A 22,126-nucleotide genomic window follows, 5' to 3' on the forward strand; every position below is an offset into this window, starting at 1 on the left:
GGGGATGGATCTGCTCCAGTCTGTCAAGAGTGTTGAATTAAAAAGATATTGTTGGGCTTCCCTGGTGGCACGAGGGTTAAGAATCCGCCTGCCAGGGCAGGGCACACAGGTTCGAGCCCTGGTCCGGGAAGATCCCACATGCCACGGAGCAGCTAAGCCCGTGCACCACAGCTACTGAGCCCACACGCTACAGTTACTGAAGCCCGCGTGCCTAGAGCCCGTGCTCCACAAGAGAAGCCACCGCGATGAGAAGCCTGTGCACTGCAACGTAGAGTAGCCCCCGCACGCCGCAACTAGAGAAAGCCTGCGCGCAGCAACAAAGACCCAATGCAGCCAAAAATAAATAAATATTTTAAAAAATTTTTAAAAAAGAAATGGTAAAATTTATTTTAAAAAAGACATTGTTAAAAAAATTCAAAAAAATTTTTTGGACTCCCCTGGTGGTCCAATGGTTTTTTTAAAAAATGATTTAAATATATATACTTTCTAAAGTAGTTTTAATGTCACAGAAGTGGCTTTTCAGTGTGCAGCAAGAGAAATCAGAGGTAGCTAAGAAAAGGCCCCACCAGCCTCAGGTCTCCTAAGCCTGTGGAAGGCCAAGGCAAGCTGAGCCCTGAGCAGCCGGTTTAGCAGCCATGAGAAAGGCCCTGAGTTCCTCAGGAAGAGCCAGGAGGCAGTCCCCGCCCCTTGGAAACCTGGTTTCCTACGGGGGTACAGGCATCTCTGGGCCCCCGGCTCACTGCTCCAGTGAAAATCCCCTCAATGCCCATTCATTTAATGCCTCCTAGGGAAGCGCGGCTCTCCCTAACAGGCAGGCTAGGGGGCTGAGGCAGCCTGCCTTTGCTGCATGGTCCTGGGGGACTGGGGGTGGGCCTGGCCACGGGAAGGGCTCAGTCATAAGGCTTATCTTCTCCTGGGAGGGTGAGGAAGTGCTGGCCTCCCTCACAGAGCAGGCTGTGTTCAGCCCGGCACAGCACGAGCCAGGGTGGCCCCAGCGGCTCCTGCTTGCTCACCAGGGGGAGGAGTTCGGCCATCAGGACCTTTTCCAGGTGGATCTGCTGGTGCCGCATGGCCCCCCCGCAGCCCGAGGGCCGCCGGGGTCTGCAGCTCCTGGGTACTGTGCGCCGCTCCCGCAGCCTGCGGAGACGCTGCCCCGCGATGGCCTGCAGGCCCTCCGGGGTGAGCAGGCAGCGCTACTCCTGTATCCAGTCCTTGGGCTCTGCCGTGAGCTCTTCCGCATTCGAAGTCTTAGCAGCAAGCAGGCCTCCTGTAGGTGCCGCAACTCTGCCTCCACCTCCGCGGCGCTGAGCCTAGAGCCGGGCCAACTTGAAGTTGTCTGCATTTTCTGCAGGAACTGGGTTTTGGCGGTGGTAGCAGCATCCACAGAATCACTGGTCTGTGCAGAGCTGAGCTGGGCCCACAGGCTGGGATGCACACGTGCGCAGCCCGCAAACCAGAGAGCAACGTGGTGACCCCAGCCAGCCGGGCTGGGCCACGAGAAGTAGGCAAGGGCCAGGGTAGCGGCCCCAGCCTGCGCTGTCCGGCTCTGCTGAATGTCAGGAGGGGCCTTTGGGGGTCCTGGGGAACTGAGGGGACACTGTCCGTGAAAAGGGTGACAGAGCTGACCCACTCTGGGAAATGCTAGGAGAGAATTCAAGGGAAAAAGGGGAGAGGAGCCAGCAGTGACTGGTAGCCAAGATGTCTGGTGAGAGCTCTGGGTGCTGGCTCTGTACCAGGCCCAGCACAAGCACCCGAAAGGCACTACCTTGTTTAAGCCCTACAGCACCTCTAGGAGCTGCTACTATTATTGTCGTCTCCACAAGGAAGACAGATGGGGACTTGGAGACACGGAGTGCCTTGTTCAAGGTCTCACAGCTTGAGACAGGCTGAGCTGGGGGCCTCCGAGGCCGCTGGCTGAGTGAGGTGACCACAGCCGTCTTAGGGAGGCTGACTCCTAACGCGGAGAGTGTGTCGCCACCCAGCAGAGGAAGCCAAGGGACCCGTGGGAGAAGTCTTACCATCGGGAAGCCTCGGCCTCCCGGCTCTCCACGCTCCCCTGGTCTCACCTCCCCCTCCTCGTCCCCCTCCCCCAGCCTCGAGGCTTCCGGGAAGCCGCTTTCCTGAAGGCCTCGGGCAGCTGCATCCTGTCGGAGAAGCCGGTGCCCAGGACAGCTCTGTGTCACTCGGGGGGCTCCAGGCCCCACTCCCTACTCGGAGCCCAGTGAGGGATGAGGCTCACCCACCCCTCAGGCAGGGCTTCCAGGGTGACCCCAGGCGCCAGCCCAGTTCAGGTCCCACCTGGCAGGGAGGAGAGAAAGCGGAGCCCAGGCCTTCGAGAACTCATGTGGAGCCCCGGGGCTGGGTGGATAAGTGGATAGGGCACAGGACAGGCCCCAGTGCATCAAACGTGGCACCTTCACAGCCAGCTGTTCCACTCTGCCGGCTTCCGGGCTTGGGCCTCATGGGGTGGCATCCTGGGGCCCCCCTGGCCCACATGCAGCTCAATGCCCTGCCCTCCCTGTCACTCCTGCTGCTGCCAGGATCTGATCAGGTAGAGACAGTAGTTCCTCCAGTGAGGGTCTGGGAAACGCACCCCTTATCCTCGAGTGTAAGAGCTTCTGGGGCCTGAGGCACAGCCAACGGGACTATGTGTTGGTCCCTGCGGCCTGGTTCAGGCTTGGTGGCTCCGGCCCCTTCCCCATACAGGCCTGATGCCCCACTGACGGAAGCCTGCTCTCAGGGAGGTCCTTGGCAGGCCCCCTGGTTTGGTGGATGCCCCTGGGGGCTCTTGTCTCTGATGGACGGCTGTCAGCCCTGCGTGAGGCGCTGAGGGGGCAGAGGCTCTGGTGGCAAGGGAAGCGGCCGTGGACGCAGACTTCAGGCTGGGGGCCTTGCCCTTGTCGCCTTCTCCAGCCTTTGAGATGCCTTTTCGCACCCGTACAGCCTTCTGCAGTGCCTGGGTCAGAAGCTCCGGCTCCTTGAGGTCCTGCGGGCTGGGTGTGCTTGCTGCAGATGGGGCCTCTTCGTTCGTTTCTGGCCCTGGGCTGGTTCCCAGGCACTCAGCAGCCGCCGGGAGCCTCGCAGGCTCCGCTCCAGCTGCCGCTGTCACTCGGTGCAGGAGTCCAGGGCGTCATGCAGCTTGGCCACCAGCCTGGAAGGGACGCACCCGAGGCTCAGCAGCCTCGGACTGCGCCGCCTCCCGCCCCTTCCAGGGCGCGGAATCCACCGGTGCGAGCAGCCGGCAGGGTCCAGTGGTTAAGACTCTGAGCTTCCTCTGCAGGGGACACGGGTTCGATCCCTGGTCGGGGAACTAAGATCCCACATGCTGCACAGTGTGGCCAAAAATTAAAAAAAAAAGACATTTTTGGACGTCATGGATATCATCGCTAAGCTCCTTTCACTAATTTGTCACGGAGACAATAAGGTTCCGATCTCTCCCCTACTTCGACCTGACTCTGGCACCTTGGGCCACCCCTCTGCCTTCAGTGTCATCTCTAATATCCCTGGAGAATTGATCTTGAGCCTAATAACAAACTCCCATTTATTGAGCGCTGTGCTAAGTGCTGCGTGTGCGCCGTCTCATTTAGTCCTTACATCCACACAAGGAAGCAGATACTTTCATTAGTTTCATTTTATGGATGGGGACACCGGGACCAAAGGGGTTCAGAGCCTTGCCCAAGGGAGTGAAAAATTTGACCTGCCATTCAAGTAGCACTGGCCCTTAAACTCTGCCTCTCCATCTTTATGGGAAATTCTAGCTTTCATACTCTACTGTCCTCTGATTCAACCTTGATACCTCAGTGGGAAACGAGTGCCCTGTTGCTCCTGTAAGCCCTATAATCGCCCACTGAACCGCACTCTTTCTGGTTTTGGCCTAGCGTGATGTAATGACACTTGGCTCTTTGATAGGGAAGAGGTGAGGATGAACGAGGTGATGATTGGTAAGTGTTTTGAGGCTGTCGAAGAAAAGCTTGGTGTCGTAGGCTTCCACATGGGGAAAGAATTATTTTTAATGGGAGTGAGAAACTGATGAGAATTCAGCAGCGAGAGCCATGTTGTTTTTAGGGGATGGTCTCCGAAATCAAGAGCTGTCATTTTGCTTAATGATTTCAAACCTGAATAAGCAGTATAACAAGTGAGCCTCAAACTCAGTCATTCAACCAAAAGGCAAACAATTTTGTAACCAGGAGATAGGGGAGCTTTACAGCCTTTAAACAATATAATCTGAGAGCACCCCCGCCATCTTACCAACTGGCAACACGGAATACGTGGGTTTTAATCATTACACTGTGATAGCTGAACAGCCAGCTGGTAGGAAGCTTAACTCTGCTTTATTCCCAGGGGAAAAAATAAGTTTAGCATCATGTGGTGTGTTTATTTTATTTATGTTTTCAAATCGACTGCAAAGTATTTTTCAAATGCTATAAACATAGCAGTCAATTAACACCCTCTTTTTTTAAATTTTCTTTTTTATTTTATTTTTTTGAATTTTATTTTATTTGTATACAGCAGGTTCTTATTAGTTATCGATTTTATACAATTAGTGTATACATGTCAATCCCAATCTCCCTGTTCATCCCACCCCCGCACCCCCACCCCCGCCACTTTCCCCCGTTGGAGGCCATACGTTTGTTCTCTCCATCTGTGTCTCTATTTCTGCCCTGCATACCGGTTCATCTGTACCATTTTTCTAGGTTCCACATAGAACCTAGCTATTCCTGGCTATTGTAAATAGTGCTGCAATGAACATTGGGATGCATGTGTCTTTTTGAATTATGGTTTTCTCTGGGTATATGCCCAGTAGTGGGATTGCTGGGTCATATGGTAATTCTATTTTCAGTTTTTTAAGGAACGTCCATACTGTTCTCCATAGTGGCTGTATCAATGTACATTCCCACCAACAGTGCAAGAGGGTTCCCTGTTCTCCACATCCTCTCCAGCATTTGTTGTTTGTAGATCTTCTGATGACGCCCGTTCTAACTGGTGTGAGGTGATACCTCATTATAGTTTTGATTTGCATTTCTCTAATAATTAGTGATGTTGAGCATCTTTTCATGTGTTTGTTGGCAATCTGTATATCTTCTTTGGAGAAATGTCTGTTTAGGTCTTCTGCCCATTTTTGGATTGGGCTGTTTGTTTTTTTGATATTGAGCTGCATGAGCTGTTTATATATTTTGGAGATTAATCCTTGTCCGTTGGTTCGTTTGCAAATATTTTCTCCCATTCTGAGGGTTGTCTTTTTGTCTTGTTTGTAGTTTCCTTTGCTTTGCAAAAGCTTTTAAGTTTCATTAGGTCCCATTTGTTTATTTTTGTTTTTGGGGTTTTTTTACATCTTTGTTGGAGTATAATTGCTTTACAGTGGTGTGTTAGTTTCTGCTTTATAACAAAGTGACTCAGTTATACATATACATATGTTCCCACATCTCTTCCGTCTTGCGTCTCCCTCCCTCCCACCCTCCCTATCCCACCCCTCCAGGTGGTCACAAAGCACCCAGCTGATCTCCCTGTGCTATGCTGCTGCTTCCCACTAGCTATCTATTTTATGTTTGGTAGTGTATATATGTCCAGGCCACTCTCTCGCTTTGTCACCGCTTACCCTTCCCCCTCCCCATTTCCTCAAGTCCATTCTCTAGTAGGTCTGTGGCTTTATTCCTGTCTTAACACCTAGGTTCTTCATGACATTTTTTCCCCTTAGATTCCATATATATATGTTAGCATACGGTATTTGTCTTTCTCTTTCTGACTTACTTCACTCTGTATGACAGACTCTAGGTCCATCCACCTCATTACAAATAGCTCAATTTCGTTTCTTTTTATGGCTGAGTAATATTCCATTGTATATATGTGCCACATCTTCTTTATCCATTCATCCGATGATGGACACTTAGGTTGTTTCCATCTCCAGGCTATTGTAAATGGAGTTGCAATGAACATTTTGGTACATGACTCTTTTTGAATTATGGTTTTCTCAGGGTATATGCCCAGTAGTGGGATTGCTGGGTCATATGGTAGTTCTATTTGTAGTTTTTTAAGGAACCTCCATACTGTTCTCCATAGTGGCTGTAGTAATTCGCATTCCCACCAGCAGTGCAAGAGTGTTCCCTTTTCTCCACACCCTCTCCAGCATTTATTGTTTCTTAGATTTTTTGATGATGGCCATTCTGAGTGGTGTGAGATGATATCTCATTGTAGTTTTGATTTGCATTTCTCTAATGATTAATGATGTTGAGCATCCTTTCATGTGTTTGTTGGCAATCTGTATATCTTCCTTGGAGAAATGTCTACTTAGGTCTTCTGCCCATTTTTGGATTGGGTGTTTGTTTTTTTGTTATTGAGCTGCATGAGCTGCTTGTAAATTTTGGAGATTAATCCTTTGTCAGTTGCTTCATTTGCAAATATTTTCTCCCATTCTGAGGGTTGTCTTTTGGTCTTGTTTATGGTTTCCTTTGCTGTGCAAAAGCTTTTAAGTTTCATTAGGTCCCATTTGTTTATTTTTGCTTTTATTTCCATCTCTCTAGGAAGTGGGTCAAAAGGATCTTGCTGTGATTTATGTCATAGAGTGTCCTACCTATGTTTTCCTCTAAGAGTTTGATAGTTTCTGGCCTTACATTTAGGTCTTTAATCCATTTTTAGCTTATTTTTGTGTATGGTGTTAGGGAGTGTTCTAATCTCATACTTTTACATGTAGCTGTCCAGTTTTCCCAGCACCACTTTTTGAAGAGGCTGCCTTTTCTCCATTGTATACTCTTGTCTCCTTTATCAAAGATAAGGTGACCATATGTGCGTGGGTTTATCCCTGGGATTTCTATCCTGTTCCATTGACCTATATTTCTGTTTTTGTGCCAGTTCCATATTGTCTTGATTACTATAGCTTTGTATTATAGTCTGAAGTCAGGGAGTCTGATTCCTCCAGCTCCATTTTTTTCCCTGAAGACTGCTTTGGCTATTCGGGGTCTTTTGTGTCTCCATGCAAATTTTAAGATTTTTTGTTCTAGTTCTGTAAAAAATGCCGTTGGTAATTTGATAGGGATTGCATTGAATCTGTAGATTGCTTTGGGTAGTATAGTCATTTTCACAAGATTGATTCTTCCAATCCAAGAACACGGTATATCTCTCCATCTGTGTCATTTTTGATTTCTTTCATCAGTGTCTTATACTCTTCTGCTTACAGGTCTTTTGTCCCCCTAGGTAGGTTTATTCCTAGGTATTTTATTCTTTTTCTTGCAATGGTGAATGGGATTGTTTCCTTAATTGCTCTTTCTGATCTTTCGTTGTTAGTGTATAGGAATGCAAGAGATTTCTGTGCATTAATTTTGTATCCTGCAACTTTACCAAATTCATTGATTACCTCTAGTAGTTTTCTGGTAGCATCTTTAGGATTCTCTATGTATAGTATCATGTCATCTGCAAACAGTGACAGTTTTAGTTCTTCTTTTCCAATTTGTATTCCTTTTATTTCTTTTTCTTCTCTGATTGCTGTGGGTAGGACTACCAAAACTATGTTGAATAATAGTGGCGAGAGTGGACATCCTTGTCTTGTTCCTGATCTTAGAGGAAATGCTCTCAGGTTTTCACCATTGAGAATGATGTTTGCTGTGGGTTTGTCGTATATGGCCTTTATTATGTTGAGGTAGTTTCCCTTATGCCCACTTTCTGGAGAGTTTTTATCACAGATGGGTGCTGAATTTTGTCAGAAGCTTTTTCTGCATCTATTGACATGATCATATGGTTTTTATCCTTCAGTTTGTTAATATGGTGTATCACATTGATTGATTTGCGTATATTGAAGAATCCTTGAATCCCTGGGATAAATCCCACTTGATCGTGGTGTATGATCCTTTTAATGTGTTGTTGGATTCTGTTTGCTAGTATTTTGTTGAGGATTTTTGCGTCTATGTTCATGAGTGATATTGGTCTGTAATTTTCTTTTTTGTGTGGTGTCTTTGTTGGGTTTTGGTATCAGGCTGATGGTGGCCTCATAGAATGAGTTTGGGAGTGTTCCTTCCTCTGCAGTTTTTTGGAAGAGTTTGAGAAGGATGGGTGTTAGCTCCTCTCTAAATGTTTGGTAGAATTCACCTGTGAAGCCATCTGGTCCTGGACTTTTTGTTTGTTGGCAGATTTTTAATCACAGTTTCAATTTCCTTACTTGTGATTGGTCTGTTCATATTTTCTATTTCTTCCTGGTTCAGTCTTGGAAGGTTGTTATACCTTTCTAAGAATCTGTCCATTTCCTCCAGGTTGTCCATTTTATTGGCATAGAGTTGCTTGTAGTAGTCTCTTAGGATGCTTTGTATTTCTGCAGTGTCTGTTGTAACTTCTCCTTTTTCATTTCTAATTTTATTGATTTGAGTCCTCTCTTTCTCTTTTTGAGTCTGGCTAAAGGTTTATCAATGTTGTTTATCTTCTCAAAGAACCAGCTTTTAGTTTTATTGATCTTTGCTATTGTTTTCTTTGTTTCTGTTGCATTTATTTCTGCTCTGATCTTTATGATTTCTTTCCTTTTGCTAACTTTGGGTTTTGTTTGTTCTTCTTTCTCTAGTTCCTTTAGGTGTAAGGTTAGATTGTTTATTTGAGATTTTTCTTGTTTCTTGAGGTAGGCTTGTATTGCTAGAAACTTCCCTCTTAGAACTGCTTTTGCTGCATCCGATAGGTTTTGGATTATCGTGTTTTCGTTGTCATTTGTCTCTAGGTATTTTTTGATTTCCTCTTTGATTTCTTCAGTGATCTCTTGGTTATTTAGTAACATATTGTTTAGCCTCCATGTGTTCGTGTTTTTTATATTATTTTCCCTATAATTGATTTCCAATCTCATAGCGTTGTGGTTGGAAGAGATGCTTGATATAATTTCAATTTTCTTAAATTTACCGAGACTTGATTTGTGACCCAAAATGTGATCTATCCTGGAGAATGTTCCATGCACACTTGAGAAGAAAGTGTAATCTGCAGTTTTTGGATGGAATAGCCTATAAATATCAATTAAATCTATCTGGTCATTTAAAGCTTCTGTTTCCTTATTTATTTTCATTTTGGATGATCTGTCCATTGGTGTAAGTGAGGTGTTAAAGTCTCCCACTATTATTGTGTTACTGTCGATTTCCTCTTTTATAGCTATTGAGGTCCTCCTCTGTTGGATGTATATATAATTGCTGTATCTTCTTGGATTGATCCCTCAATCATTATGTAGTGTCCTTTATTGTCTCTTGTAACATTCTTTATTTTAAAGTCTATTTTATCTGATATGAGTATTGCTACTCCAGATTTCTTTTGATTTCCATTTGCATCGAATATCTTTTTCCATCCTCTCATTTTCGGTCTGTATGTGTCCCTAGGTCTGAAGTGGGTCTCTTGTAGACAGCATATGTACGGGTCTTGTTTTTGTATCCATTCAGCGAGGCTGTGTCTTTTTGTTGGAGCATTTAATCCATTCGTGTTTAAGGTAATTATCAATATGTATGTTCCTGTTACCATTTTCTTAATTGTTATGGGTTTGTTTTTGTAGGTCCTTTTCTCTCTTGTGTTTCTCATTTAGAGAAGTTCCTTTAGCATTTGTTGTAGAGCTGGTTTGGTGGTGCTGAATTTTCTTAGCTTTTGCTTGTCTGTAAAGCTTTTGATTTCTCCGTTGAATCTGAATGAGATCCTTGCCGGGTAGAGTAGTCTTGGTTGTAGGTTCTTCCCTTTCATCACTTTATTTTATTTATTTACCAAAAGATTAACCATGTTTGATTTTTTTTTTGGTCTGAAAAGTAACTGCCTTATTTTTTTTTAACATCTTTATTGGGGTATAATTGCTTTACAATGGTGTGTTAGTTTCTGCTTTATAACAAAGTGAATCTGTTATACATATACATATGTTCCCATATCTCTTCCCTCTTGCATCTCCCTCCCTCCCACCCTCCCTATCCCACCCCTCTAGGTGGTCACAAAGCACCGGGCTGATCTCCCTGTGCTATGCTGCTGCTTCCCACTAGCTGTCTATTTTACGGTTGGTAGTGTATATATGTCCATGCCACTCTCTCACTTTGTCACATGGTGCCACTCCCTTCTGGCTTGTAGAGTTTCTGCTGAAAAATCGGCTGTTAACCTTATTGGAGTTCCCTTGTATGTTATTTGTTGTTTTTCCCTTGTTGCTTTCAGTAATTTTTCTTTGTGTTTAATTTTTGCCAGTTTGATTACTGTGTGTCTCGGCATGTTTCTCCTTGGGTTTATTCTGTATGGGACTCTCTGCGCTTCTTGGAGTTGGGTGGCTGTATTCTTTCCCATGTTAGGGAAGTTTTCGACTATAATCTCTTCAAATATTGTCTGAGGTCCTTTCTCTCTCTCTTCTCCTTCTGGGACCCCTATAATGCAAATGTTGTTGAATTTAGTATTGTCCCAGAGGTCTCTTAGGCTGCCTTCATTTCTTTTCATTCTTTTTTCTTTATTCTGTTCTGTGGCAGTGAATTCCACCATTCTGTCTTCCAGGGCATTTATCCGTTCTTCTGCCTCAGTTATTCTGCTGTTGGTTCCTTCTTTTGTATTTTTATTTCAGTTATTGTATTGTTCATCTGTTTGTTTGTTCTTTAATTCTTCTAGGTGTTTGTTCTTTCATTCTTCCAGGTCTTTGTTAAACAGTTCTGGCATCTTCTTGATCTTTGCCTCCATTGTTTTTCTGAGGTCCTGGATCATCTTTACTATCCTTACTCTGAATTCTTTTTCTGGAAGGTTGCCTATCTCCACTTCATTTAGTTGTTTTTCTGGGGTTTTATCTTGTTCCTTCATCTGGTACAAAGTCCTCTGCCTTTTCATCTTGTCTATCTTTCTGTGAATGTGGTTTTCGTTCCACAGGCTGCAGGATTGTAGTTCTTCTTGCTTCTGCTGTCTGCCCTCTGGTGGATGAAGCTATCTAAGAGGCTTGTGCCAGCTTCCTGATGGGAGGGACTGGTGGTGGGTAGAGCTGGGGGCTGCTCTGGTGGGCAGAGCTCAGTAAAACTTTAATCCTCTTGTCTGCTGATGGGTGGGGCTGGGTTCCCTCCCTGTTGGTTGTTTTCCCTGAGGCGACCCAGCACTGGAGCCCGCCTGGCTCTTTGGTGGGGCTAATGGCAGACGCTGGGAGAGCTCACGCCAAGGAGTACTTCCCAGAACTTCTGCTGCCAGTCTCCTTGTCCCCACGGTGACCCACAACCACCCCTTGCCTCTGCAGGAGACCCTCCAACACTAGCAGGTAGGTCTGGTTCAGTCTCCAATGGGGTCACTGCTCCTTCCCCTGGGTCCCAGTGTGCACACTACTTTGTGTGTGCCCTCCAAGAGTGGGGTCTCTGCTTCCCCCAGTCCTGTCGAAGTCCTGCAATCAAATCCCACTAGCCTTCAAAGTCTGATTCTCTAGGAATTCTTCCTGCTGTTGCTGGCCCCCCAGGTTGGGAAGCCTGACGTGGGGCTCAGAACCTTCACTCCAGTGGGTGGACTTCTGTGGTATAAGTGTTCTCCAGTTTGTGAGTCACCCACCCAGCAGTTATGGGATTTGATTTTATTGTGATTGCGCCCCTCCTACCGTCTCACTGCGGTTTCTCCTTTGTCTTTGGATGTGGGCTATCTTTTTTGGTGAGTTCCAGTGTCTTCCTCTTGATGACTGTTCAGCAGTTAGTTGTGCTTCCAGTGCTCTTGCAAAAGGGAGTGAGCACACGTCCTTCTACTCCGCCATCTTGAGCCAATCCTAAATAACGCCCTCTCTTAAAAACGATATGTAAGCTCCTTGGAAGATACAAACAGGGCTTATTGAAGGGAAGTTAAGTATGGGGACCTGGCTTTCAGCTCTTCTCATGCTCAGAGGAGCCAACAACACATGCTTTGGGCTAGACCCTACGTCTACTAACACCAATGCCATTCCTCACTGGGGCATTCATTGCTTCAGACATTTTATCCACCCCTCAGGCCCCAATTTCCGTTAGATCTCACCTGCCTTTTCTCTCAAGGCACCTTGAACTTTCCCTTATAAACTTATCCATAATTTTTCTTCATTACTTGTTAATGCGTGCCTCTCCCACCATACTGTAAAGTCCATGTATGTGTATCCAGTACCAAATGCAGACTCTGTTACGTGGTGAGTGCTCAATAAATATTTGTGGATCTGTGTGTTCCTGTGGAGAACGGGGAGGAATGGGTGAGAATCTAAAAAACAATTTTAATAGGATTGAAAATCTTTCATCTTTCTGATCTCTTCATAAAAACGTATGTTGCCCAGCTAGGTTGTGATTTTAGAAATTTGTGCTGCAGGAGTCGGTGAGGGATGTCTCAAGTTTGTCTTCATGTTACTGAACCAGAGTGGGTCCACTTGCCCATGCGCAGTAAAGCCTATCTACTGACACTGGGCTGTGGTGAATACAGTGCAGTGTTTATTGCAGGGTGCCAAACAAGGAGTCCAGGTAGCAAGTGCTTAAAAGACCCAAACTCCCTGAAGGCTTTCAGGGAAATGTTTATAAAGACAGGGTGAGGGAGGGGGGTTGTCAGGTATGTGATCAGCTTGTGGACACTCCTCTGATTGGTTGGTGGTGAGGTAATCGGGAGTCAACATCATCAACCTTCTGGTTCCAACCGGTCTGTGCTTGTGGGCAGCATACAGTTAACTTCTTCCACCCGGTGTGAGTTTCAGTATCTGCAAAACAGCTCAAAGGACGTGACTCAGAATATTATCTATAGCCCTTGAGGAGGAATTAAAGGTCCTTGACTTTTTTTACTGGCTAAACTGTTATTATTTTGTCTTGCTTGTATTTTTTCCTTTCTTTCTGCATTTTCTCACTTCTCTGATTAAATTTATTCTTTGACAAAAGTTTTTCTACAGGCAAAAGGTAGGAGGAGAACATGGGAAGGCCATGTTCTGGGAAGGCCATGTTCTGGGAAGGCCCCATAGGGTCCTGTTCGGTTACATTCAGTCCTCTGATGCCATTTAGTTCATGCCCAAGATATATGCATATGTATACAAGGCAGTGACCAAGAAAGGGGGATTTACAGTCAGAAAGATCTCAGTTCAAATCCTCCCACTATTTGGTGGTCATGTGATTTTAGGTTATCATGGCAGCCATGAAAGGGTGCCGCTCTGACCTCCTGCTTCAGGAGCATAACTGAGGGCCCAGCTCCTGCCCCTCCGGATTCACTGCTGCATTTGCACCTAGGCTGTGTTTCCCATGGGCTGCTCCCAGCCAGTGAGTAAGCGCAGTCAGAGTACTAGGGCAGGCCATCCCAGGGACATGCGGGACTCCTCCAACGGGCCACCTTGGCTGCAGGACTCCTCGTTGGCCTGGCTGAGACTTTCCTAGAGGTCCTTCTATGTCTCCTCCACAGGGTCCAGACTGGCATCGCCACCTGAAGGCACGCTCTGCCTTCTCCTGCCCCCTCCTCTGAGCCTTTCCCTGGCACTTCCCCCCATACGGTTCTTGCACTTTTTTTTTTAAACATCTTTAGTGGAGTATAATTGCTTTACAATGGTGTGTTAGTTTCTGCTTTATAACAAAGTGAATCAGCTATACATATACATATGTCCCCATATGGTTCTTGCACTTCTAATCCCATCTTGGCGTCTGCTTCTTGGAGGACCCAGTGAATTAACACAGCTAGTCACCTAACCTCTCTCTGGCTCCGTTTCCTCATCCGTTAATTCCCTTTAGGGTTGCAGTGAGGATCAATGTGAATAACCTCGGAAACGTGGCCGGCATCCTGCACACAAGAGCTATCATTCATTCCCAGCTTTTCGCCTTCACATCGCCCACTCCTGCTCCTTCCCACTGACTGTCTCTATTGCGGTATCTTGTAGCTCTTCCCTTCGGTTCCCAAGGTATCAACTAGCTCGATGCACCCCTCCCGCCCCCCACAATTCCCCTGTGTTAATATACTAACAAGAGCAGTGTTTTAACATGAATCTTCTGTGGCATAACCTGTAGTCATTGTAATGATAGAACAGCTTAAACAAATCATGAAATGACGATGTATCTCTGGCTCCCTCCTAAGTCCCCTTTCTGCCTCTCTTTCTGTTCTGACTCCTTCAGTGCTGGGAGGAATAGACTTTAGCCGTCTCTTCTCTGCTCCCAATAAAACCTGTTGTCACGGAGGTCGAGCCAGTGAGGGTGCCTCGTGTCTCTTCTGTATTTAGCTGCCTATTCCTCCTGCCCATAGGATGGGCCCCCCTGCAGCTGAGGGTAGGAGCGATGGCTCTGGCTGCCTCTCCACACTGCTCTGGATCTTGCTTTAAGCACTTCATTCCCAAATGGCAGCCCCTCCTTTCTAGATGGGGCCTGAAGTCCTACTTGCACCAAAGTGGTGGCCGAATCGAGTCGCTCTTGCTTATCTCTGCTTCAGGCACAGCACGTAGAAGGCTCTGCTTGGTAGACAGGATGGCCTTAGTGCAGGCAGCTGGTGGGCAAAGTCCACCGTCTCCTCTGCTGCTGGAGCCCCTCAGAATGTCTCCTTTGCCATCTAGACCTCTCTGGGCTGGCCCGTGGCAACTCATAAATGCCCTGATCCTCTAGGGCAGACGTGCATTCATTCAGCTGGACTTCTGAACTAGGGCTACACTGAGTGTCTTCGCTTAGTTCTTAGCTGAATTGAACTTTCTGAACCTTCTGGAATCTCCCCGAAAACACCCAGCCCTAACCCTTCCTTTCAGTATTTTCTGTTGCAGCGGTACATTAATTAGAGTTCTCGGCAACGTTTTACCAAAAACAGCCTTCCTCTGTAGAATCCAACAGCCCGGGAGCTCCTTTAAAATGGGCTGGGAGGACCGTGCGCTGCTTCTTGGCCTTTGGTAAGCCGCTATTTCCGAGGCCTTCAGGACTCGCACGCCTGGGCTCGTTGCCCCACCCAGAGTTCGACAAGTGAAAAGTTGAAAAACAAAGAATGATGAGACAGAGAGAGTAAACGCTGCTTATTGTAAAAAGTCAAACCGTAAAGAAGCCTAGGGAGCAGACACTGTGGGTGCTCCGCCCGTATCTCTTGGCCTTCACCATTCCCGTGCATGCTTGTGGCTTCCTCCTCCAAGCCCCCGTGACTGTCATTCTGAGGGCTTCCTTGGGCTTGCCCAAGCACAGGCAGAATGGGGAGTAAATGCCCCGCGAGCGGCTCTGAACCATTGATGGCAGAAGCTGGTGTATAACTACTCCGTCTTCCTTCCCCCTAGGGTGGGACGCGTCTAACGCAGGTTCTACACCAATTTCCAGTTGCCTCAGTTGCCCACAGTGATGACATGCTTGCTAACACACCCCCACTTCCCTCCTAGTGCTTCGTGAGTCTCTCTCTCATTTCAACTACTCACATCCAATCCTCATCTCCAGGTCTGCTTCTAGAGGAACCCAACCTAGAACAGCCCATATACTCTACAATATCGTCTGAAAATAGCCCTTCACATTGCTTGCAGCAATGAACTCCCTTTTTTTTTTTTTGCCCGTATACCTTCCTTAGTATGCACCCCCATTATATTCATACTTGTTTATTTATAAATGATATCCTTTCATTAACCAGTATATTAAGTCATGGGCTATACCTCGGGCCAGCTTTATATCCATATTTTTAATAGGTACCTGGATAATTTTGAGTTCTCTGAACAACCTCTTTTCAGATCTGACTAGATGGTCATTGTTTTGACTTCAACCATGGTGGACAAAGAAGGTTCTAGAAAGTGGAGAAATGCATCATTTGTTGCATTGTGAGAAGGAGAACTCATTTTCAGGTTGTTTGATTTTTCTTGCCTTATTAATATTATTTCCAAGCAGGGTTTCCTTTGTGGGATTCTTCAAAGTCACCTGTTTATTTTATGAGGGCTGGTTTCATTATAACTGGAGACTAGAATCTGTAAACACACTTTACCTTATAAATGTTGCAAAATGCTGAAAGTAAATGACGAGGCTTATCATCCCTTCAATTCAGGAATTCCCACTCTGTCTTCAAAATCATTTGAGGAGTCTTGTCTTGCGACTGTCTGACTTCCAGACAGGGGCAGGGTGGTGGCATGAATCTATATATTACCTACTAGTTGAGTTTATTTTCTTATTCTTTGGATCAAAAATAAATCTAGTCGAAGTTAGCGTCTTTCCCTCTCCTGCTGCAGTGGATCATCTTGGCCACCCCTTGAGATGTGCACCCCTCCTTTGGGCACCACAGGTTTGCTTGCATCTGTTCCGCATTCCTCCGCCTGTTCTTCAAGAGCTTCCCTGCCCTGCACCCACCTCTCCAGGACACGCTGTTCCAGTCAGTCCAGCCTGTTCCCTCCTCTAGCCCTTTGTTTGTTCCCAGTTGTGCCGTGGGCCCTCCCTCCCGCCCCAGTTCCATCCATGGTGTTTTCATCTTTCCTTTCCCATGGGCGTCCTCACTCTGCTCCAGACCCCTGGAACATGTCTAGCCCTCACCACACTTTTTTTTTTTTAATGCACCACCTTCTTATTTGTCTGTAGCTGGGCTCTAACAGCTGCCCACAGGCTAGAGCCACTTGAGTGCAGAGAGGACAGAGAGCTAATTGGAGGTGACGCTTAATCTTATTAAGTGGCACTGGATCCTACATCCCATAACCAGCCCAGGGGCCCGAGGATCCTCTGGGCTCTGCTCTTCCGGCTCTCCCAGCGTCTGTCTCCTCTGGTAACTGGCTGGGGAGTGTAAATATTAATTGGTCTATGGCACGCAGGTTGTAAGGAAGCCATAGAGAAATTACTCCAACTCCTAGCTGAGAGGATAGAACAGTGCCGGGCTCAGGGTGAATTAGGCTACGTTCCTCGTGGATTACAGCTTCTGTTCTGCCTTCCAGACTGAGTCAAACACATTCATAATAAGACTTTTTGTTTTAAGCCCACATTTATTTTTTGAAACTAGATCTCCGAAAGCATAGAACTAACCTACTTTTTTTTTTACAGCTTTATTAAGATATATTTCACATACTATATAATTCACCCACTTAACGTGTACAGTGGGCTTTAGTAAATTGACAGAATTGTGCAGGCAGTTCATGTGATGTTCAGTTTTACGTGTCAGCTGGGCTAGGCTACAGTCTCCAGTTATTCAATTAAACGCTAATCTAGGTGCTGTGTGAAGGTGTTTTGTAGATGTGATTAAAGTCCACAATCAGTGAACTTTAAGTAAGGGAGATTATTTTAGATAGTCTGGGTAACCCTGATTCAGTCAGGTGAAAGGCCGTAAGAGCAGACCTGGGGTTTCCCAGGAGAAGAAGGAATTCTGCCTGCAGACTGCAGCTTTAGCTCGTGCCTGGGAATTCCAGCCTGCTCCTCCTGATGGCAGGCCCTATGGATTTCAGACTTCCCTAGCCAGCCCCACAATCGCATAAAGTAACTCTTCATGCAAGTAGAGTCCTAAACACTGGACCACTAGGGAATTCCCTAAATCTCTTAATATATGTCTATCATTTATATGTTTCTGGTTGAACCCCGATTGATACAAACTCACTTTGAAAATACAAGAACAAATTTCCATTTTCCGTAGGAGCCTGCTTTTCTTTTCTGGGATCTCTTGCAATCTTCTCCCCTTTTGCTCTGTGTTCTTAGGGTGTTTCTATCTTCCCTCCTGCCCGCAGGGGCTAAGTCTTGGATTTAATCTTCATTGTATGTAGGTACGGTCAAAGAAATTTTCACCACCACAACAGTTTGCTTGGACTCTATTTGAAATCTTTCCTCTTGCCATTTCCACTAGAAGGTAAATTTCATGGGGAAGGGGGAAGGATCTTAGTCTGCTCTGCTTATTAAGATAGCTCAAGAGCCCAGAACTGTGCCTGACACATGGTAGATGCTCAGTAAACATTTGTTGAATGAATGAATGCCCACAATGGCGTGTAAACTTGAAAGAAGGAGAGGTTTTTCTTTTACATCCTCCATAAAAGCCTAACAGTGTAGAAGCATCGAGGTACTTGTGGTAAATTACAAAAATGGCCACAAATCCTTCCCTTCTCCTAAAAGCTGGAGTCTATTTCTCCATCTCTCAAATCTAGGCCTGGCTATGTGAATTGCTTTGGTCAATAGGACATGAACAAATGTGATATAAGCAGAGACTTGAAAAGCGCTTAGGTATTAGGGCTTGGAATTGGAACTCTAACACGACCATGAGCTAGCCTGCTATTGGGTGACAGGCTACAAAGAGAACCAAGGCATCCCATCTGACAGTGTACCAACCACCAGACATGAGAGTGAGGCCATTCTAGATCATTCACCCAGCTGCCAAACTATAAGCTGAACACAGACACGTGAGCCAGTCGAGATCAGAAGGACTGCCCAACTGACCCATTGGCTAGTGAGCCAAATAAAATGTTTGTGGTTTTAAACTGCTAAATTGAGGTCATTTTTTACACAGTAATAGATAAACGATACAGGACTCAATACATTCCCAGGTTCAGATAAAGATACGTCATCCCAGTTCGCAAATATTGTGTGCCTGCTATATGCCAGGCTCTGTGCTTGGCTCCAAGAATAAGAAGATTAAAAGATGTGGATCCTGAAAGCCTCCTTAAACATGACACCAAAAAACAAGTGACTAAAGAAAAAAATGGATAAATTGGATTTCATAAAAATCTAAAACTTTTGGGCCTTAAAGGGCACCATCAAGAAAGTGAAAAGACAACCCACAGAATGGGTGAAAATATTTACAAATTATGTGTCTGATAAGGGACTTGATTCCAGAATATATAAAAAACTACCATTCAGTAATAAAAAGTTAACCCAATTTAAAAATGGGCAAGGGATCTGATTAGACATTTCTCCATAGAATATATACAAATGGTAATAAACATATGAAAAGATGCTCAACATCATTAGTTATTAGAGAAAAGCAAATCAAAACCACAATGAGGTATCACCTTACATCTGCTAGGATGGCTATAGTAAAAAAGACACACAATAGCAAGTGTTGGCGAGGATATGGAGAAATTGCTGGAGGAAATGTAAATGTTAAACACAGAGTTACCATATGACCTAGTCTGGATCGTACTCTGACACCAGTCAACCAATTCTCCAATTCCCCGGACACCAATTGGATGTCCAACAATTCAATTTAATTCTGAAACTAACTACCTGGAGTTAGTGACAGATTCCACAGATTTAAGGGTTCAGTCCCACCAGACTGCCCCCGATGCCAGTGCAATGTCCTGGGCCACCCGTACTTCTGGCTGTAAATTGTAGGTTCCCACGACCCCCTCCTTAAGTTCAATAGTTTGCTAGAATGGCTCACAGACTTCAGGGAAATACTTTACTTACATTTATGGCTTTATTATAAAGGATACAACTCAGGAATAGCCAGATGGAAGAGATACACAGGGCAAGGTATGGAGAAGGGAGGGAACATAGAGCTTCCATGCCTTCTCCAGCCACACCACCGTCCCAGCGAGTCCATGTGTTCACCAGCCTGGAAACTCTCCAAATCTCATTGTTCAAGAGTTTTTTATAGAGTTCCATCTCCAGCCCCACCTCCCTTTCCCAGAGGGGTTGGTGGGTGGGGCTGAGAGTTCTAACCCTCTGATCACTTGGTCTTTCTGGTGATTGGCCGTATCCTATAGCTATCTGAGGAGGGGGCGGGTCCCACCCTAAGTCACCTCATTAGCATACACTCAGGTGTGATTGAAAGGGGCTGGTTGTGCATAGCAACCCCCCCCACAAATCCTATCACTCAGGAAATTCCAAGGGTTTTAGGAGCTCTGCCAGGAACTGTGGGCAAAGACTAAATATATTTTTGTATTATATCACACCCAGAAGTTCCACTCCTAGATATATACCCAAGAGAAACTAAAACATGCATCCACACATAAACTTCTATGTGAATGTTTACAGCAGCGTTATTCATAATAGCCCCAAAGTAGAAACAACCCAAATGTCCACCATTTGAAGAATGGATAAGCAAAATATGATATATTCATAAAGGGGGATATTATTTAGCAGTAAAAGGAATGAAGTTTGATAACATGGATGACCCTTGAAAACACTACGCTAATGGAAAGACGCCAGACGCGCAAAAAACATACATCGTATGACTGTATTTCGATGAAATGTCCAGAATAGGCAACTGTATGGAGACAGAAGGTAGACGACTGGTTGCCAAGGGCTGCGGGGGTTGGCAGGAGTGGAGACTGACTGCAAATGGCTACGGGGCGATAAAAATGTTCTAAAATCAGTTTGTGGTAGTAGTTGTACAACTCTTTGAATATACTAAAAGACATTAACTTGTACACTTCAGATGGGTGAATTGTATGGTATGTGAATTATATCTCAATAAAGCTCTTTTCACAAAGTTGAGCAAGTTGGCCAAAGGTGAACAATTATTAGTAGATAAGCTGCGTTGGGACTTGAGTCCAGGTCCTATCTGCACACTGTCTTTCTTTCTGTTTGTATCTCAGTTATGCCTAACATTTATTTATCTCAAGACCAGTGTGCATAGAAAAATGCATAATAATATCTAACACATGTATAACGATGTTTTATAATCCATCTTCTTTTTTTAACTTTAAAATAGCCTGCGAGCACTTTTCCATGTCATGACGTAGTCTTCTACCATATAAAATTTAATAGCTACGTAGTATCCCGTTGTATGACTGAACCTTCATTTGTCCAACCAGGTCCCTATGATTTGAATGGTTTCTAATATGGGGCTATTATCAAACTCAGTGCTATAAACAGGCTGGTGGGCTTTCTATTTTTGATAGCGTCTATGACCTTTTTTCACTGACCAGTGTAGGGTTTCTCTCCTTATAAAACTTTTTACTAAAGCATGATGTACATATATAAAAGTGCCCATATCGTAAGTGTAGAAGTAGCCATGTTTCAGAAACAGCACCCCTGTGTAACCAGCATCCAGTTGAAGAAACAGAACATGACCAGCACTTCAGAAGCCCCCTCCTACCCTCTGTATCTTTTTTCCTTCTTCAGTTGAATATCAGGTGGCAGTACATCAAATTGGCAAATCCAACACCCCCCTTTGGAGCAGAGCCAGTGAAGACGTCACAGATTACTGCTTAACGTGCACTTGTGTCTCTCTATTCTGTTTGTGCCTTGGCTGTCCCGCTTTCAATGCTCTGATGTCTAGTAACCTTAATCGTCACCTGAGCATCACCTCGACCTTGAGTTTCCACGTTTCGGGTAGCTTCAGGCGCTGAGTGGGCAGCTGGCGAGTTAAGCTGGCATGGGTGAGTGGCATGACCAGGCATGTCGTGCCACCTTCCCCGGCCTACACGCCTGACAGCGTGTATAAGGAGGGCCTGAGCCCTGGTTGTGAGCGAGGGCCAGACGTTCTGTACTAGTGGATTTCGAACTTGGCTGCATGTTGGAATCCCTGGAGGGCTTTAAAATATAATGATGCCTGGGACCCACCCCCAGAGATTCTGATTTAATTGTCTTGGAGTATGGCCTGGACACGGAGATTTTTTTTTTAATACCCCGATGATTCCAAAAGGCAGCCAAGGCTGGGAACCCATGCTCTCCACTCGGATTCTCTTTGGCTTTTGTGGGTGTACTGCTTGGTGTCAACATTAGCTGAAGATTAAATGCCAGACCTCATTGACTCCATAATATTTTTGTAATTCACTGCAACTGTTTTTGGCTTTCTTTAGAGGGTTTGTGCAATACTATTTTGACAAACATCGCACTCTCTTAGATTGAACTGACATTCTCTGAGGTGGCTGTGGGTATACCAGGTCATTTAGCCTGAATGGGAATTAAGATGTCTTAAAACAATAATGAGTTACCAGAGTCACTCCTTAAGCATATTTATGAGTTTTCCTGTCTCTCCCGCTGCTGATGGGCCTTGGTGTAATAGTGTGCTCACCGGAAGAAATGATGGTTTCAGATGCGTAAATTACACAAGGGAGATTTGCAAAGCCATCATGCTTGATCCATCTAAATTGTTCCCTGTTTCCTGCAGAGGATACCAGCCTTTAGAAGGGCACTCTGCAGGCAGGGGGGACTTTCCCAAGCAGAGGCCCAGAGGGCATACCTGAAAGATGGTTAAAGAAAGTTTCTTTTATAAGTTACCTTCAAGAGGGAAAAGGAAATACCTGGTTTATGATCCAAAACCAATGGGCTGAGCAAATATCAGACAAAGGGAAGAGAAAGGAGTCTGAGCAAAGCGAGAAGGGAGATGAGTCTGGAGTAAGGTGGTGCTTCCAGGGTGTCCCCAGTAGAGGGAA

At 45.4% G+C, this 22,126-nt stretch overlaps 1 protein-coding gene and 1 pseudogene across 3 annotated transcripts in view; one reads left to right on the forward strand and one right to left on the reverse strand.

Moving 5' to 3' along the window:
* Positions 1-22,126, forward strand: part of PDK3 (pyruvate dehydrogenase kinase 3) — a 259,141-nt gene that overhangs the window by 128,419 nt on the left and 108,596 nt on the right. The gene's annotated exons all lie outside the window — the stretch shown is intronic.
* On the reverse strand, positions 891-21,138 carry LOC307180173 (tubulin epsilon and delta complex protein 2-like; annotated as a pseudogene). The gene is made up of 3 exons: positions 21,044-21,138; positions 2,594-3,151; positions 891-1,586 (listed from the first exon to the last, which is right to left on the reverse strand). The product of its transcript is annotated as a tubulin epsilon and delta complex protein 2-like (transcript).

The sequence above is a fragment of the Stenella coeruleoalba genome, assembly GCF_951394435.1.
Source record: "Stenella coeruleoalba genome assembly, chromosome: X".
In the NCBI taxonomy this organism is placed as follows: domain Eukaryota; kingdom Metazoa; phylum Chordata; class Mammalia; order Artiodactyla; family Delphinidae; genus Stenella; species Stenella coeruleoalba.